At 44.1% G+C, this 18,078-nt stretch overlaps 1 protein-coding gene across 1 annotated transcript in view; it reads right to left on the reverse strand.

Annotated features, from left to right (window-relative positions):
• Positions 1 to 18,078, reverse strand: part of SLC8A1 (solute carrier family 8 member A1) — a 323,067-nt gene that overhangs the window by 61,970 nt on the left and 243,019 nt on the right. The gene's annotated exons all lie outside the window — the stretch shown is intronic.

Here is an 18,078-nt window from a genome sequence, read left to right on the forward strand (position 1 = left end):
CCTTGCTTTTCTAATAATGCATACAGTTCACAACTGCCTCTGTGAAAGCCACAATGGCATGGGATAATTTCTTGAAGTCCATGTAGCCATCTGACTTATGTTACCTTTTGTCAGCATGGGGCAAATCCACACAATAAACTTGCATTAGTTGTACACCACTTTAGCTGGCCAGCACAAGGGATAGGCCCCATATTTACAGACCCAGAGTCTTCCTCTCTGCTTGGGTTACATGGTTGCCTTTGCTGCCCAGATAGAGCTTCACTCTGTTTGAAGCATCTATGTCTGCAGTTGGGCAACATCCATTTTGGTGGTGCGGCCCAACTACACTGAGCCTTGGCTACTTGCCTGGGTGCTCAGAGTGACTTCCATTTTGACTGGGTTCGCACAACATGCAAACCCACACTCAGTGGTTGAGTGCAAGTTGTTATTGAACCATAGTTTGTTTGTTGAAGTGTCGGTTAGTGTGTTGTCTGAACCCAGCATATTTTCCACAGGGTGGCTTGCTAAACACGTAGTGTGGTTTATTTTTCTCGAACAAGCTGCCTTGATAACCCATGGTTTGTTGTTGGGTTGTTTACGATGGTTAACAAGACACCGTGCATTAAATGTCCTGGGTTCAGACAACATGCTAACTTATAGTTCCTGCTCTGGCCCAGCCAATGGGAGTGGTGAGAAGGAGGAGCAAGAGATGCCACTGCCTAATTGCTCACTGAATCTCTGGGGGTGTCTTAATGCCATCGCTTTGACAGCTCATTCCCTCAAAACCTCATGGCATTGCAGCTGCGGAGTGGGAATGTTAAAACCCCACGACAGGAGGGAGCATGGGCTTTCCGGCAGCCATTCAGCTTGTCGAGCCGGCCCCAGCCTTCACGTGAAACTATCTGTGGCCACAATCCACCCCTGGAAAGCCCCCATCCTCAAGCTAACGGAGGAAGGAAGGTGGTGGCCTAGGAGTAAAAGGAAAAGACACGGTAAGTCCGCAACTTTTTTAAAGCACAGTTTCCGGGAAAAGTCCCATGGTGGCTGTGAGTTGGCGGCTGCGTCGTATAACCAACGCAGCACCACTGCGCAGCCACCATGGGATATACAGGGCATATAGACAGCCCTGCACCCCAGCCTGTCAAGTAAGCAGGCAGTAGCTGGCATTACTTAGTTCCTCTGTACATCACTCGCAACAGCTTTTGGGCTCTCTGTTTGCCCAACCTATCCTTTGTACGATCCCATTCTTTTCCCAGCTTTCCTGATTAGAAGTATGGCTTCTTTCTGGGTACTCGTGGCTAAGCCATATTCCTTGCATTTGATTTCTCCATTTTGCATTCTGATTCAAATTGTCTTATAAGGTAGTATATTCCCCATGATTTTTGTATATATTTTAAAATATGGATTTGCTAGTTTAAATAGACATTACTATTCTTGAACCCTCTGTGTGAGAGCGAGCAAGCAATGAATCAGTTGTGATGCACTTTGCCTCAAGTTCAAAGATCCCTTTAATTTGTGCACTGCAGAATGTGCGTAAGGTTATACTTACATCTGCAGAGAACAAATGTTAGCATACATTCCAAGCTAAGACTGTTACAAACAGCAGACTGGGGCTTTCCCACCATGGCTAGCAATATCTTTTCACCCCCTTCCTTTTTGTTTTTAACATTCTGCTAGAAGAAGAGTTCTGGTGAACAAAAAAGCTTGTTCCCTGCTTTGGGATGTTTTAGTTAGTCATAATAAACACATTGCACTGCTATTGCTTTTAGATCCCCCCCTATGTAGAAAATGCAAGTAGCTCTAAATGGCTCTTTGGCTTCCAATTCTTTGGTTAAGACTGAGAAAAGTGGGATGGGACAACTTCTGGGATCCTACAGATGAAACGCTACCCTTCCCTTTTCTCTAGTCAAGAGGACTTAAGCCTGTTGCTTTATTCACTATATAAAAAAGAAAGAACGCAGAGAAAAATGGAAAATAAGTAGCAATATCATTAGTGAGAAAGAGTTGGAAAATCAGACATCCTTAAGTAGATTGTAGGGGAAAAGAAGATATTCATTCCGAAAGCCATGCCATGTGATCCAGAGAGAGAGAGAGAGAGAGGGAGGGAGGGAGAGAGAGGGAGGGAGGGAGAGAGAGAGTTTGAGAGTTTATATGCGCTGGTGAATACATTCTATTACCCAATACAGCTATCCGTCAATCTCTCGGTCACTCACGCATACCCATGGTGCACAAGGTATCACAGCCTTATTTTCCAATCTGCTAGTTGACTCTGCTCTTTCCTATTCTCTATCATGTTGTATTTTATGGCGGGCCAGGTCATGCACATTAGCTTTGCAGCACTAGGTAATGTGCATGGCATCCTAGCCTTCCATTTTTCAGTCTCAAGGGCACTTTGACTACCACCCTATACTAAGCTACTAAGCTCTGGACTGCAGGAATTGGAATCCGTGTGTGTGTGTGTGTGTGTGTGTGTGTGTGTGTGTGTGTACATAAACCAAGCGGAAGGGGAATCTTATAAACGAACAGTGAGAATGGAGTTGCTTTCATTTGATGTGAGAGCACTGACAACGAGAATCCCCAGTAACTTCTGTGATCAAACTGAAAAGGCCACTGCGTAGGGAGAGAGGATGCAAATGAAGCTGTTCTTGCCAAGAGCTGTTGATATATGCATGAGGATTTCAGCACAATGGTCCTTCAAAGACGTAGAATTAACTTTGGGCAACCAGAGAAATGTCAAGCATTTACCTGCAAAAGATTAATGTAACCTACTTAAGATTATTTTCTCTTCTTCCTTTCCAAGATCGCTGTTTACCATGTGTTACGGGAGGGGGTGTCACAGCTCAGCAGCAGAACCCGTGCTCTATGTGCAGAAAGTCTCACCAGGGCTAGAAAAAACCCTTCCCTAGGACTCTGGAGAGGGGCTGTCAGGCAAAATAGACGATCATGGGCTAGATCGTCCAATGGTCTTTCTGGATACAAGGCAGCTCCCTATGTTTGTGTCTTGTTAACACTTTGTGACAGTTTGGGACCACGTTGTCTGAGCCACTCCAACCCTTTGAAGGCACAGGGCACTACGGTTCATCCATGCTTTTCGAACGAATATACTTTGCATTGATTTCCATACACACAGGAATGGAAGAGCTTAGACCAGCCTTAGGGTTATTTGTAGTGACAGCATCCGGGAGTGACCTTGCTTGAAAAAGCCACCAGGGTATGGAAGACATCTGGGAGTTGAAGTAAATAAGGACAGCTATTTCTAGGCTCTTGAAATGAGTGTAGGATGTTTTTAAGAAGAGTACCCAGAAACATGAATAAAGCAACACAAAAGAACAGATGGATGAATCACATCTATCCATGAAATGACTGTGTCTGGCCATTCAGTGTTGCCTATAAAAAATACCTCTCAACAAGCTTCCATAGAATGCTATAAATCTAGGGCTTTTCAGACTCCGGAAATGCCAACGGATGGTTTTTTTCCCTTCCTGATGCCTGAGTTGCAGAATGCGATTTTTTAGTTCTCATAAGCACTAAATTTGTTTTTCTTTTCCAACCAGGAAAGATTTCGATTATATTTTTTTATCTGATGCTTTAATTGAGAAACTGGACCTATTCTTCTGACTTCTTATTTTGAACTACCATTCTAGGGCGTTCCATCTGTTATAGGAGAATTTGTCATTGTAATAAGGAGCAGAATAGAGAAAAGGGTTCCACTGCAGCAAACCCAACTGAAGGCCTGTAGCATTTGTCATTCAGCCAATTAACTCATTTTTCATAGAACGTCATTCTAATATATTCAATTTCTCCGTGCATAAAATAAATGCATTTTTAAATGGATTCATTTTATCAAGAATTATAGAAGTATATTTCACCAAATTAACTCTTGACATAAAAAGGCATTTCAAATGTCTCACTGCCTCAGCTGTATTGTCCTGGCTCAGTATCAGAATGTTCTTATTTCTGTTACTTTCAGTTTGCATCATTATAGGTGGTGCACGTCTGCTCACCTTAGACACCTTGACAAATTTCTTTTTTAGCAGACGTTCGACCTCGCTACTTCATGATCCCATGCTTATATGTTCCTAGGAAACATTAATCTTATAATATGTAAGATTGGGAGCGTTTTACTGCTATTACTATCACCTTCCTCACATTAATGCTTGTGTGAGGTCTCAGTTTATTTAATTTGTTCTTTTCTTTTACGCTTCTCTGCTATAGTGCACCTGGGTCGAGGTATCTAACTGCTCCTCCAGATATTTTATAATATCTATACATAACATCCTTCATCATAGCTTTATAATATGAAACGCCCCACTACAATAAATAAGAAACATTAAGACAACAGGCCATTTCTACACCTGCCTTTCCCCCCGGGATCATCCCTGTGCATCCAAATGACACACAGGGGATCCCAGGAGCAGGCAGGGACGATCCCTCCATTTGCCTGGGGTAATCCTTAGGTGTAGAAAGGGCCACAGTATCAAACCTGAAACCACAGTTAATACAGCATCAGGCAAAGACACAGAATTTATTGTAATGCTCAAGAAAGCTTGAAAGATCAAAACCCAAATTCTGAAAAATACGTAATCTGGACAACTTTTAGGCTTTTGGTTTTTGTTGTGACTGTCTTCTGTGTTCCACTGATGTCTGTAGAAAGTGGGTAAGTGCAAACGGATAGAGTATCAAACCTGATTACTTTGGTTCTCTGAAATCAGTCAATGTAGTGTGACTCCCCTTCCCATCTGCTTTGGGATTTCATCAGAAAGTGCTTTGCTAAGGTTGTTACTAGTATTACATTCCCTTCTCTTTTCATATTTTGTGATCTAACAGCAAAGAGCGCATTGCAGGTAAAAACACCCCACACAGATGTGCTTGCCTATACTAAGCCAAAAGCCCATTATGTTTGCCCTTCATGCTTACAATAGAACTCATTTACTCCAAGCAAGCGATAGCTATGAAAAGTTACAAGGCTGTGACATAACTATGATTGGTTTTTTCTCCCCATGAATATTTGTAATAGTTTATTGCATTAACTATCACTTCAGCAATCCCCAGATGCAGTGGGCGGGGGGAAGCCCAGCAAATGTTGTAGACAATCTGTAGGCTAGTATTCTTGGGGGCCACTTGTTCTTCAAGTCTGTACTCTGCCGTACAAAATGAGCCTTTTGGGAGTATTGTATAATGGTCAAAAAGAAGAGAAGTGAGTTCTCAGGACGAAAAATATTTATTTTCAAGACGCCTGGTGCGTTTCGGCCTGTTCTTTATTCTAGGCCTTCCTCAGGGGGGTAGAACATTAATAATACAATAAAATTATAGAAAATAAATATTTTGCATCCTGAGAACTCATTTCTCTTCTTTTTGACCAGTTTTGGGTAAATACCTACTTTCGTTTTTGGTTTTTCATATTGTATAACGAACATAGAGTTCCATAGTTAGGGAACACTTGCGCTTTGGAATGGCCAGAGCATTACGTACCACATACTGTATAAAGAGGGAGGTTAACATTAATACTTCTCTCAAACCTTCACAACTTTTGAAAACAAAAGTTCTTTTCCTTATGAATTAATAGGGGACAAATATTTTTCCTCTCTATACTTTGATTCAAATTTGATTGGGCTACAAGGAGCCAGATAAAAATGCTTTGTGGGCTAGTTATGGCCCACAGAGTGCCAGTTAATGAGCCACCAAGTTGTCCAAGTGCTATTCAAAACTGAAGCTTCTCAGTTCTTCAGGAAAAACAAATCACAGGGAACAGAGGAGGCTAATAGTGTCTATGTGCATCAGGGGGTACATAAAAATTGACCTCTTCTCTCTCCCCATATGGAAACTGAAGTTGCCCAGGAAGCTGAACCAGTGAAAACAGTGCGATCTGTGAGTAAATCTTCAGTAAATTCCTGGTGATTGGAGGATAGGTTGGGGAGAAGAACAAGAGTATGATGGAAACAGCAAGAGAGATTGCTGTGGTTGGAGGGACAATTAGAAATAGGAGGTATTAGGGAGTGGAGATGTGGGTAGTTCATCTGGGTCATTAGATGCAGTCAGGAGGGTGGGCTCTGTGCCTTGTGTCTCTTAGCCATATGAAGGTTCTGAAATGTGGGTCTCGCCCAAGGAAACTCTCCAGTAGGATATTCAGTGCTGGTCAAAACCAAATGACCACTATTGGCCAGAGCCACCCAGACAGTACCACTCAACTAACCACTTGCATTAACGTTCCCTGTGAGTCCCAGGTAAGAACATGTGGAACCCACTTGAGCTATTTTGCATGGGCCCTTCACTTTTGTCTTGAAATTTCATTTTAGGTGAAATTAGGTGGCAGCTCTCTCACTGTGGATTTGGCTGGTGTTTGTTATGGGTGGGGGGGATGTTTATAGAGAAGGGGCCAAAGGTCCAAGGTTCAACCCATGGCTACTCCAGCTAGGGCTGGAAGAGATTCTTCTCTGAAACTCTAGGGAGCCACTGTTGAGAATACTGGACTAGATGTACTAATGGTCTGACTCGTATATGGCAGCTTCCTATGTTCTTAAACGTACTTGACCAGGGACAATGGCCAAAGAGAAGAAATCCATATCCTTGTAAATCATGGCTTTATTGTATTATTTTCAACACTCTGGAAAATCTTATCTGCCTATAGCCTGTGCTTGCTATGGCCAGTGCTTTTGGTTGAGGCAGACTTCCCCAAAGTGGGACCCTCCAGATGTGTTGGACTACAATCCCCATCTTCCCCTGCCAGCATGCTGTGTTGTAGTTCAACACATCTGGAGGGATCCAGGTTGGGGAAAGCTGTGTTATGGGATGATCACATAACCCTAAACCTGGACTGGAAAAGCAAAACAAAACAAAAACATTTTACTGATTTTAAAAAAGTAAACTTGATAAACAGAATCAAAAACGTTTGCTTTTGATTCCCTTACTGCTGTCAGACGATGGAACAGTCTCTAAAACACACAAAAACCAGGAATATGACAGACCTGGACTATAAATGGTTTATTATGCCATTTGCTAATCTGTTTTTATATTGGACTCCATTCTTAGCTTCGCAGGGATTTCTGCAACTGTTGTATAGTATCACTTTATTAAAACCAAAATGCGCGCACACACACACACACACACACACACACAGAAGGTTCTGTGTTATTAATACAAATGACAAGTGCTGATGCATTCAAAGAGGCTCCGGTGGCAGAACGTTCTCTTATCTACACAGCTACAGCAAACACACGGCGCTGAATTTACGTTTCCAGGCAACTGTGGACTGTTAATTAGGAACAAGAATGGGAAAGCCAAGCTTACACATTTTCAAGAGCGCGAAATGAAGGTTTTTTAGGAGAGAGGAAAAATGTGTCATTGCTTTCCGCCTCACCTTTACTACAAGGAGACCGAGAAGGAAAACTGACAAAGGCGCTTCAATGCTAAACACCTGTACTGGTGACCTGCCTCCAAAACCAACATTGTCTACTCCAACACTTCTAGAATGTCACTTCTTGGGATGGCCTCATGCAGCAATTGATGTGCCCCTGCCCCAAACTGTTTACTGCCACAGCAAGCAAGGCTGGGGAGAGAGGAAAATATTTTTCAGAGACCTGTAGGTGGCTTGGATCACCGTTTGCGGTGTTTACGCACTTCCCCCACTTTTGCCTGTAGTAAACTGGTCTTGCAGGTTTTGGTCTGGTTTCAAACTCTAATTTGACCAGGGGCGACAACAATGCAATGAGCAATTGTCTTTGTACATCCCGGGAGATGATGCCTCACCCACGCTACTTCCAGCTCTCCTCCAATTTTCACATTCTTATAGTGGTTGGGTGCACAAACTTTTCAGCCCAGAGGGCTATATGTGGGGTCAGGGGTCGCACGCACATGCACTAATGAACCTGATACAGATTTTTCTTTGCTTGCTGCAAGAAGCAGTGTGTGTGTGTGTGTGTGTGTGTGTGTGTGTGTGTGTGTGTTAGAACGATGTTTATGAGAATCTATGGGGGACTGAGTGGAGAGTACAGGCAGCAAGGAATGTGGTAGTGGGGTCAGGCTCCCATGGAGCCTTGGGAGGGTGCATGAAGTCCCGGGCTGCACTCCTGATATAGTGGCATGACATAGGCCCTTTCTACACCGTTGTTTTTCCCCTAGGTCACTCTGGGGTTGTCCCTGTGCATCCAAATGTCGCACAGGGGATCCTGGGGTCAACCGGGGATGACCTCAGGGAAACTGGGGATTTCCCGGGTTTTCTGTGGTCCTGGGACCATCCCAGGACCACAGGACATGTGAAGGCACCTGCCCCTGCTTCGTCCTGCCTCCTTGTGAGTAATCATGAGGCAGCGGGAAAGGGGCACGGAGCTCTTTGGGCGCTCCGTGCCCATCCAGGGTGTGGGCGAGCAGGGTCAGGATGTTGGTTTTTTTTAAGTCACATTCTTGTTGGGAGCACAATTGCGCTCATCTCCCATATTTTTTTTTTTTTTTAAAAATGGCAGGTGTGACATCCCTCCTTTCTCCCAGGATGTAGTGTGCGCATATGAACCCAGGGGGAAGATATCGCGAGCAGAATATTGCGAGATCCTCTGCCTCCCTCCCGGAAGACTGGAAGGTGTAGAAAGGGCCATAGTTCTGGACACTGCTGTTCCACATGGTAAGGTGTTCCTGTGAAACAGCCCCACTACTCAAATCCACGTATTCCCCCCCCCCCCGAAAAATCCTTCCTCTGTTTCCACATGAGGATGAAGCAGACATGCTCCCCCAGAGGGCAGGACTAGAACCAATGGGTGGACGTTACACAGAAGCAGATTTCAGCTAAACGTTAGGAGAAAACTTCTAATGGTACAAGCTATTCAGCCAGAGAATAGAAAGTATTCCCCCCACCCCAACGTACACTGTTTCAAACGTACACGTTTTGTATGCATTTTTTTTGTCTACTGCATTGCGAACCTCAGAAATGCACAGATTTCGACGGGAAATTGCGTTCCGGTTCATGGTTAGCTTCAGGGCGTGTGCGTTTCGTAAGTCGGCATTGAAATGTGGACAGAGTGGATTGTTCACCCACCCCTAGGTTGGCATAACAAGCGATGGAAGAGTCTGTCAATACGTGTAGCTAGTGTCTAAATTCTAACTAGCTCTTAGACAGCTGTTAGCACCTAATGATTAGAGGCTGAACCAGAGCATGAGGTGGAGGGGATTCGAGAGGAAGCGGTCGACACCAGAGACCTTATTCCATTAGCACTTTCTGTTGAAAGGCAACGAAAACAATTTGTCTCCTTACCCTGCAATCCACTCTTACGCTGCAAAACCAATTGAGAAGATGATTACTCTCTTTCACTTAAAGGCAGGACTGCGGTAAACCTCAGCAGCACACGTCAGCCAAAGCGTAGGCCAACCACAAACTCAATCGTCTTACTTGATAGTGCTTCACTTGTGCTCCTGCTTAACAAATCGAGAGACAGGTTTGCTGTTTAACGTTCACCTGGTGCCGCTCTTGCCGGCGGTCGTTTTTACAACCTATTTCTCTGTGGCGCAGCGATGGCCGTAATGTTCCCAAAACTGGCCTTGGTCAGTATTACCTCCAGTTCAGTAATATGCGTGACAAAGCAGCTGCCCAGGCCCGTATCTGCCAACGTCTGGCCACCAAACAGAGGGCTGGAAGGCTCCTAGCTCGGCCAGCTCAGTCTACCTGTTTGGGAGGAGCTGAATCCAAGGCCTCCTTCCCTCACCCACCTTCTTACAGGTGGTCAAATCAGACAATGCTGAACTATTTGGTGGTGCACATGCCGTTCCGGTGAAGTGCTAGAAGGAGCAGGTGCATTTGTGCAGTGCCAGGTCAAGGGTTTTGAAGGCCCTTGCGTAAGACACCCTCAATGGGGCCCCCTCCCTCGGTGAGCCTACCTTCTCACCACCATCTCCACCGGCTGCTATTGCTCCTCTTTCTCATCACTGTTACTGCTTGCTTGCTGGGCAGAGAATCATTGAACAGGTAGGCTGTGGCATCTCCTGCTCCTCGTTCTCACCACCACTGTTGTCTGGCCCAGAGTGAGAGGTTGGTGAACAAACAAGTTGCGATGGTTACGAGGAGGGACAACTCCAGGGGGCTCTTGTCAATGCGCCCTTGCTGGGGCGCTGTCGTATTTCTCAGAAAGCTCCTGCTTTCGATGGGAGACAAATGACAAGGCCTGCTAGAGATTCCACAAAGCTTTTATTAAGCAGCAAACATCTCTTCTACCTGAAGAGAGTCTAATCTCTTGGAAACTTCCCCCTAGGCAAAACCATGCAAACTAAGCGAGACAATTGTCCGACCAAGGAGAACAGGAAGCCCCTTCCCAAACGCCCGTAACTTCAGAGACCATGGTGCGGAGGCAGATTCTGGCACAATCCTAGTTGGACTGACTTTCTCACGCCTTCCTTCCACTCTGTGCGTTTTAGCTTCTGGACCCTAGCATCAGCTAGCTTGTCGGGGCGCTCTCCTCCGGAAGAAAGCTCACTTCCCACTGAGCGTGTAGGATTTGGCCTTGAGGAGATAAGCTCTGGAGAGGGCTGACTCCCAGCTGGTGAATCGCCTGTGAGAGCTTCCTCCCCCACTGGTACAGGCTGGCTGGTGTCTGGTGCCACCTCCTCTAGGTCCGAATCTGATTCTGATTGATTACCTGAAACACCTTCTCCCAAAACAGGGGCAAAAGTGTTAGACACGACAGGCGCTGGCCCTCTGCAGGTGCCCAACCATGCCCCCCTTTGGCCCCTCCTCCCCTTGCATCCCTGGATGCTTGATCCAGACCTTGAGCACCAGAAAATGCATCTGCAGCATCTGTTTGTGGTTCTAAATCCATCAGGCGATGTGCAAGATTCCACATGCACACTTGCCCCTGGGAGTAGAGCGGACTTATTTTTCTTCATTTAAGGTGCAATCCGGTGCATAGTTATGTATGCTCAGGCCTTGCTTGTGTCACTAGGACTGGTGCACATTAACTGTGTGGAGGAATAATCTCAAATCACGGCAGCCTTAGCAGGTGAAGTGGTTCATAATCCTTTATCATGTGTTCCTCCTCACAACAGTCCTATGAGACAGATCCCTGTAAAGCGTCATTGTTGTAAGAAGGGTGGAAATAGCGAACAAGGCGACACACACGAAACATCTCAAAGGCATAACTGAGACAGGATAAATCAGTGGGAAAGTTTGGCTCCAGTGGTGCAAACAATAGTGATTCTGAGGCTAATGTGCCATCTCCTTGTTGGCAGGAAAGGGACAGTCATCTCGCTGCCTCTGCTCTCTTGCTCATGAAACTCACAGTGGCTCTGGATCTCCTCCATCACTACAAATCTACACCTAAGATTTATAATTATAAAGGTAGTTTTGGGAAATTTGGCAGAAGTTTATTTATTTCATTTTTCTTATCACACCCTTCCTGTAAGGAGCAATGCCCTTTCCCTACACAACGGGCCTGTCCAGGCAGCACACTAAGCCATGGGTTAAGGCACTAACCCTTTTGCAGCAAATGATTAGTGAGTGTATTTAAACCGTGGTTATGTAGCCACCATGGTTAGGAATGGCTCACACGACACGCTTAGTCACGATTCACACGACACGATAAGCCATAATGTTTAACTCAAAATGCGTAACCACAATGGCTCAGTGTGTTGTCTGAACATGGTCAACAACTCTGTGATGTAGGTGAGGCTAAGAGGTAGTAACTGACCAATTTTCACAAGCGACCTTTATGGCTGCACATGGACTCTGAGTTCAACACTGTACTTATAACACCACAGTGGTCCTCCATTTGGGGGCTTTCGAAAGCATAATTATGCATGCTCAGGCCTTGGTTACTTCTGTATCGCTTGCTTTCTGAGGCAGAGCATACATTGCATGAGCTCTTTGGAGTCATGGGAGGTACAGCCTTGGAAGGAATAGGAAGGAATAGGCCATATACTGAGTTCAGGAAGCCAATAACACAACGTATATGTAGTTGCTCAAAACATAATCCTGGACAGCACTGGACACAGACTGACGGGCTTACAAAGATGGCAAAGAGTCAAGGGCCAAACAGTGCAAAGGCTAACTCTGGCCAACCAGGGACAACACTGGCAAGGAAGCAGTTGGAACCATCTTTCTAAAGAGCCCATGCAGTAAGAGCCTGACAGGTGTTCTTCCACCATCAGGTGTTTTCAGGTGAGGCACATAAAAGTCTTGCCCCAAGAAGGAGCCAACTCAGCCCCTAAGAGGGATGCAGGCAATTCCCATTTAGGAATTTCCCAGCATAAATGATATTTCATCTATGGATCTGGTTTAGATTCTAATTTTAACATGCATAATAGAATTATAACCCACTTGCAGAAACCTAATTCCAGCACACAGGCAAAACCAAAGGATTTTGAAAAACACATTTATAGCCTATTTTATAAAAACACACACCCCATGACTGCCCAGGAAAACATTTTTGCATTCTAAATGTTAAAATCTAATTCTCATTTCACCCAGTAAATTTGAAAGTCACCTTTCGCTCTGTTGCCCTGTTCATGAGATAGCTGGAATGCCAAATACGAATCACTAATGTTTTATCACAACATATGAATATGCCATAAGGGGAATTGTTTCCCCCCAACCCCCTTTTAAAGCTGGAAAACAAAAGACCAAGAATAATTGATTGTTCATGCGTAGCCCACAGAACACATTTGATGAATTGTTATTGCTACCCAAAAAGGAATTGTACATTCGCTAGGGAGGAATCTTCCATCTGTTCAAACTATGTTTCAGCCTCTTTGATACATGCTTAAGACGGCCTACTTATAAGGAATAATTTCAGATGTGACTGAACTGCACAAATTGGGTTTCTAGTTTGGTCAGAGCTAATTTGGTAGTACTATAGCTTGCATTTCAGACACAGGCTCCTAAGGGGAAAACTACACATTACACTACAATGGTGAATAACGTAGCCCTGATTGGCTCGTCTTTGTGGCCGGCAGGTTGATTCCTTGGAGTAGAGTCTACTAAAGGGAATATACTTCCTTCTCTTAGCTCTGAATGTGTGCTATATAAGATTCCAGAAATGATGTGAAGTTCTGCTTTTGAGCCAACTTTTCTTCTATGAGCAGCTCAAGGCTGAAAGGATAGCTTAAATAGATTGTCTTTGGATACGTGGATACGAGATGAAGCTGTATTAAAAGGCTAAGAAATTCTTTTTCTCCCTGAGCACTGTCCTTCGCTCTTGGCCTGAAATCCACAAAGAAAAATATTTGACACAGAAATAAAGATAGTAAATCAAAGTGGGATTTAATTCTCTACTCAGGGGCCTGGCTGAGACAGCTCCATTTACTCTGATGGAGTTAGAGGAATATGTCAGCATTCTGGATCGGACATTGTATTCTGCAGATTTAAAAATTCAGTGGTAGCAGAAATGATGCGGTTTTCATGCTCACCCCACCCAATTGTGTATTAATCGCACTGCCAGTGTGGATTGTGTCCAGTGAGTTCCTACATTGGGGGTGGGCAACCTGCGGCCCCTCCAGATGTTTGACCTACAATGGCTGAGTGTTCACGTGACTGAACGTTCATGTAAAAATAAAAATCCCTGCACAAAAATAAATAGCATGTCAGGGAGAAAGGGTCTAGCCGAGCCGTTTCCCTGATGTGCTAGCTTTCTATGAGCAAGGGGCTTTTTGCACAAAGGGGCAATTACAAAAGTTCATCCTCCAGCCTTAAGCGGTATAGTCCAGTCACAGGTTTTCCAGTTCAGTTAGAACTAGATTTAAGTGAAAGAGGAAAGCAAAAGAGAAATAAGAAAGTGAATCTAATATTAAGTGATGAATGGCCGCTGGAAAGTGTATCTTTATGGGCAAGTTCATGCATAAGTCAGAAGATATTTTTATGGAAAACTGCAAGATCTGACACATTTTATATGAAGAGTTGTGGAAGGAACAGCAGAAGCAGGTTTTTTTTGCTAGAGTTTGTTTGCATTTGAAAGCAAACCTGTCTTTCTCTCTTCCCTTTTTCTTTAGTTGCTTGTCACCTAAATTTCCAGGGCTCTGCCGGGTTTTCCCATGTAAGAAGCAGATCCAATGCCTGTCACAGGATTTGGTGTTCTGAGAATCTCAAGTTTTCAGTCTCGTCGGTTGTTTCTTGTTGATGTGGAAAACGTTAAAACGTGTGGTGAAATTTTCAAAGTCAAAAGGTAGCTAAGGGCGTAATCCTATTTAGACAGAAAAAATCCAACAACTCCCAGCATTCTTCTGCTAGCATAGCTGGGATCAAGGACTCCAAGCACTTTACACACCTTTCTATCTCTGCTCCTCCAAAGTTACTACAGCTGAATCAAATTTAATACACATCAGAAATTTGGCAAAATCTCATCATTTGACTTTTTCAGGTTCACATGTTTCCTATTATTATTATAGGGTGACAGGTTCTACCCAGAGGACCTTCTCTTCTGCTGCTCCCAGACTGTGGAATGGCCTGCCGGAGGAGATTCGTCAACTTAACAGTCTTTTAGCATTTAAGAAAGCTATAAAGACTGATCTCTTTCGGCAGGCCTATCCAGTGGAATTTTAGGATGCTTTTAGGATGTTTTAGTATGTTTTTTAGGAAGTTTTAACAATGTATATTATGTTTTTAATCAATATTTTATGTATTTTATACTTATTGTTGTTCTCCGCCTTGATCAGGATGGAGAGGCGGGTAAGAAATAAATGATGATGATGATGATGGCAAAGTTAAACCTTATTATTTATTTATTTATTTATTTATTTATTTATTTATTTATATAGCACCATCAATGTACATGGTGCTGTACAGAGTAAAACAGTAAATAGCAAGACCCTGCCGCATAGGCTTACATTCTAATAAAACCATAATAAAACAATAAGGAGGGGAAGAGAATGCAAACAGGCACTGGGTAGGGTAAAACTAACAGTATAAAGTCAGAACAAAATCAAGTTTTAAAAGCTTTAGGAAAAAGAAAAGTTTTTAGCTGAGCTTTAAAAGCTGCGGTTGAACCTTAAATGAAATTGTTTCATTTTAGTATTACACAGGATGAGGTGTTTGAATTAACAGGGTGGATTCAATTGTGCCCCCGTTCTCGCTGCAAATCTGCCCCAAGGTTTTGGGGGACACTCCAGAAGTGTGGAAGGTGGTGCACGGGCCGCCGGGTGGGGTGGGAGGAGGGGGAATCACTTCCTTCCCTTTCCACTTGTATCTGGTCACTCGAGGTCAAGGCTCCTGGAGCTTGAATTGTTGTGATGAAGAGGGAATCTCACCAGGTGCTGCATGCATACAAATGACACCTGCTGAAATTCCCTTTTCAATACAACTGTTAAAGGGAATTTCAGCAGGTGTCATTTGTATGCATGCAGCACCTGGTGAGATTCCCTCTTCATCACAACAGTTCAAGCTCCAGGAGCCCTGCCCTCTTGACCAGATACAAAAGAGGGCAGGGCTCCTGCAGTTTTAACTGTTGTGATGAAGAGGGAATTTCACCAGGTGCTGTATACATACAAATGACACCTGTTGAAATTCCCTTTTCAAACAACTGTTAAAGATACAGGAACCCTGTCCTCCATTTCATATCGTCACTCTAATCAACTTGCTAAATCCAGTACACTTTCCCTAGTAGAGCAACAGAACTTTGTGAGTGAGTGTGGTTCTGAATTGCTCCTTCCCTGGATGCTTTTTGCAAGAATTTAAAGAGATGGGAAATCTTATTATGGACCTCCACTGTCTTCTACTTTAGGCCTTATATAATAAGTCCTACTTTATATATAAAAAAGTGAGCAACCCTGAGTTTTTCTTGCAAACAAATAACCGAAGGGGTAAAGTGAATGTAGCAAGCAAATAAGTAAAAAAGGCGGAGTGTCCTTTAAATGACATTGGAGTGGGGAAAGCATCAACACATGATTGAGGCTATTGGTTGCAGTACATGTTTCCAGACTCCTGCCAAAGCAGTGGAATTGATTTTTAAAAATACATCTGCTACTCCTCAAATCAGTTAATTAGCTAGAAGAACTAGATCCTTATGTGGGAGTACACAGTGGAAACAAGGAAAGGCGGCGTGGCAGATTCAGGTGGGTGGGAAGAAGCAACATTTTCTGTGGTCCTTGCAGGGACATCTCCCTCATGATGGCCCACTGGGAAGGGAAGTTTCTTTTTCACAGCTATAAGGAGTGGGGAGAGCAATATATATATTGATTGGGCTGAAGTATAATGAAATAAAGGCAGTCGTGATGCAGAATATTTCAAGGAAGAAGTCCTGAAAACTTGACTCACATAACTGCATTCCCAAGACCTCCCCGAGTATTGGGTAAAAGCTGTTTTTGTGGGACTAGATATACATACGCACACACATTCTGTAAACAAAGTAAACGGTGCGAATATGAATATTTTGCACAAGGATGCTTAAGAGGCAATGCTTTGTTCTGAAGTAGGTATGTAAATGAACTCAGAATAAGGCAGCTTCTTATCGCTAGACTTACCAGACCTAATAAAGTGTGATTTAGTACCGAACTGCACATTGTGAAGACTGACCCATTCAGTGGCTGCTGTATCTTTTACAAGGGGTGAATCAAGGCTAGGCTTTTGCGGGGCACTCGCTTTGCCTCATATACAGAATTTTACGGGGGAAGAAGAGATTCAGACAACAGCATCTTCCACTTGTAACCCTTCTGTTTCCCACTGCTTCTTTCCACATTTTTCTTTACACCCATCCACCAACCCATACACACACACACACACACACACACACACACACACACACTCTGTTAAGGAAGAAAATACAGAATAGCTACACAATGGGCTTCTTTAAACAAGTGTTTTATAACATGCTCATGACCGGCCATTCACGGATATTTATGGATGATTTTGATGACGCTGAGAGCCTCCTGCACATCTCCTGCTACTTTCCCCAGTTTTAGCGTCAAAAAATAAACCTCAGAAAACCTGAGTCTTCTGAGATATGTCAGGTTTGTCAGGATTCCCTGCCGTGAGCAGGTGAGGTTGCGCTATAAAATGCCCACTAGAGGGCGCCGTCCCATTGAAATGTACCGGCCATGAGGTCACTGCTCTCTTCTCTGTGTAATTACAGCTCGTTTCAAATGCGGAAGAGAAGCAGGAAGAGAGCCGCAACAAGGAAAAAATTCCTCAATGTCTTTGATTGGTTGTGCCAGGATGCCTCCATCTGGAAGCACTCCAGCTGTAAGACCACAGTGCAAAAGTAGTCACTAATGGCATTTCTAAATGCAAGTTATCAGTCACTAATACAGAATTTATGGTGACTTCATGATGCTTAATTTTAACATAATCATGTTTAATTTTTTTTTAAAAAAACCTGATTTGCTATATGAGTACATCTGGTGAAGTCTCACTGACTCAGATGTGACTACACCGTTGCAAATGATACCTGTGCTTCAACTACTCACAAATAACTGCACTTTTTTTTGACATGCAACAACTATGGCCCTGCACAGGCATCAAGGTGAGTTCATTTTTTCAATGGTTTGTACATGTGTGAGCAAAAGTGCCTTCTGCTCATATAAAGTACCCTCTGGATCCCAGAGCATATCTTTAGGGAAAAAGAAACAGCCGACAGATATGGCCCTGAGCAACAAATCAGACTTTCAGTCTTTACAGAATTTGTTATAAAAAGAGAGGCGGGCGTGGCGAGAGGCAAAAGTGTATGGGGCTGTCTATAGGCAGGGAAAGAAGCCCCGCAGTGGCTGCGGATCTGCATTGCGTCAGATTTGCAGCCACTGCGGGGGCTTTCCTGCGAACCTGCGGATTGAAAAAGTTGGGGATTTACCCCAACTTCGTCAATCACAGCAATGTCAGTATGGCGCTTCTGCCGTCTGACATCGCTCCAAGCCCAATTTGGGGGCGGTGCCTAGAGGAAGGTGACTGGCGATTGGTCGCCTTCCACCAGGAAGAGGGCGGTGGGGCAGTTCCGGTACCCGGATGGCCACTGAGAAACCCCGCGCTCCCTCCTCCTTTCAGAGGGAGGTGGCGCCAACCCGGCGCTGTGAAGACCGCCCCTATGTTGCTGTTTTGGCCGTATTTCCTTACAGCTGGACACTCTTGAAATCTTGGCAGTGGCCAATGTTTTTGAATTTGGTGGTTTAATTTTTCTTGCTCCATTTCTGACAGCTACTAGAAGA

Source organism: Elgaria multicarinata, chromosome 4, assembly GCF_023053635.1.
Source record: "Elgaria multicarinata webbii isolate HBS135686 ecotype San Diego chromosome 4, rElgMul1.1.pri, whole genome shotgun sequence".
In the NCBI taxonomy this organism is placed as follows: Eukaryota; Metazoa; Chordata; class Lepidosauria; order Squamata; family Anguidae; genus Elgaria; species Elgaria multicarinata.